We start from the raw sequence: 2,377 nt of genomic DNA, 5'->3' as shown, positions 1-2,377 counted from the left end.
TACCAAGACAAGGAGTACATCCGGAAATCAGCCCACTTACTCAAAGGCACAAAAATTGGTATTACTGAGCAATTTCCTTGGGAAATTGCTGATGTCAGGAAAGCTTTATATCCAGTTTATAAGAAAGCGAAAAAGATGGGAACACGGCACTTCTAATAAAAGACAAACTCTTTATAAATGGTCAGAGATATAGAGGAACAGGCGCGGCCAATGTGAAGTGAATAGGATTGGCTAACAAAGTGGACATAATTAATATTAAGATAAGTTTAAATAACTTCATTTTAATTTACCGTATTAGTAAATCATATAATTTCATTTATTTTAAATCACCATCTAAAATGTCACTACTGTGTTAGACGGAAACGAAATGCAAAGCTGTAATTCATGTGATTGTGTAATAACTCAGTCTCAAAGGTCACTGACGTGTGACACCTGTTCAAACGATTATCATAATAACAGGCATTGCCTGCGGTTAGATAAATATAATTTGTCTGGCACTGATAACAAGTTCACATGTTACCAATGTTTTGACATCTGCTTGCCTTACAATAGTGTTGACAATGATACTTTAAAAGCCGATCTCGAAATGACCAAAATCGAAACATCTGAACGAGATAGATTAAATATTTTATTTTCAAACTGTTCTCGCATAGTGACAAAATTTTATTCAATGGCAACTCACAAGATATCCCTTTGAATCCCAATCTAATCCAAACAAGGCATTCCAATAGTGACAAGTAATCGATCTTACATTTCAATATAAGAAGTGTAAGGAGTAAGTTAGATGCACTAAAAAATTACTTAAATTCGCTGGATCATAAATTCACAATAATAGCTCTTACTGAAACATGGCTTGATAATAATGACTATGATAATTTTGAAATACCAGGATACAAATCAACCAAGTTGCTTTGGCAAAATAAAAAAGGAGGTGGAATCTGTATTTTTTCTAGGAATGACTTAAAATTTAAATTGAGGAATGACTTTGTTTTTGAAGATGACACGGATGACACAGAGAATCTATTTATTGAAATAATTAATGGAAAATTTAAGAATATCATAATTGGCACGATATACCGACCACCAAACAACAGATTTAATAAATTTGAAAATGACCTTAAAACTACTTTGACTAAATAAGATAAATGTAATAAGCCATGTTATACCATGGGTGACTTTAATTATTATCTACTTAAATACAATTATTGTAATTTCTCAACTGAATTTTTCAATCAATTTTCGTCTTCAGGCTACACGCCACTTATTTCTAAACCCACTCGCATAACTAAATCTACAGGTACATTAATTGATAACATCTTTACAAACAATTTAAGTAAAACGGAACATTTAAATGGTATTTTATTAAATGATATATCCAATCATTTTCCTATATTCACTATAACAGAACATGAATTACAAAAATGTCCTAAAACATCTATGGCAGAAGACTATACAACTAGGATAATTACCAAAAAATCTCTAGAAGCTTTCTGTTGTAAGATTAAAAATTGCGATTGGCAATCAACGCTATCTAAGAATGATCCGACAGAGTCATATACAGCTTTCTTTAAAGAGTTCTTTGAACTATATGATAAGTTTTTCCCAATGAAAAGTACAAATCTAAAAGACCAAACAACCTGTGGATATCTAAAGGATTAAAAAAATCATCAAAAACAAAAGAAATTCTATACAGAAAATTTATAAAGAATCCGAGTCATAAAAATGAACGAGATTATAAAATATATCGAAATGAACTGAATCACCTTATAAGAATAGCTAAAAAGAACTATTATAGCAAAAGATTGGATCAAGCTGGTAGTGATATAAAATCAACATGGAATACAATCAATGAATTACTTGGTAGAGAGAAATCTAAGACCCGTTTACCGGAATCAGTTTTAAATAATAACAATGAAGAAGTGTGTGACCCAAACTTAATTGCAAATGATTTCAATGATTATTTTGTTAATATTGGACCAAACCTCGCAAAAAATTTAATCGAGACAGTGATGGATTTTTTAAATTTCTAACGGGAAGATATAATGACTCTATGTTTTTATATGATACATCCTATGATGAGGTACACAAAGTAATAGATAAAATGGCAACCAAGGCAAGTTGTGGTATTGATGAGATTAGCAGCAAAGTTATTAAACGTGTGGCGCCATATATATCTGTTCCATTATCTTACATTTTTAACTTAACATTTACTACTGGCAAAATCCCAGATGATTAGAAAGTTGCGCTTGTAACACCTGTTTATAAAGCATCTGAAGAAAATATTTATTCTAACTATAGACCTATCTCGGTCCTTCCGTGTTTTTATAAAATACTTGAAAAGCTTATGTATAAAAGACTCATTGACTATATACATAAA

This window comes from Porites lutea, chromosome 3 (assembly GCF_958299795.1).
Source record: "Porites lutea chromosome 3, jaPorLute2.1, whole genome shotgun sequence".
NCBI lineage: Eukaryota > Metazoa > Cnidaria > Anthozoa > Scleractinia > Poritidae > Porites > Porites lutea.
The sequence above is the reverse complement of the archived record's forward strand: the minus strand, read 5'-3'. Positions refer to the sequence as shown.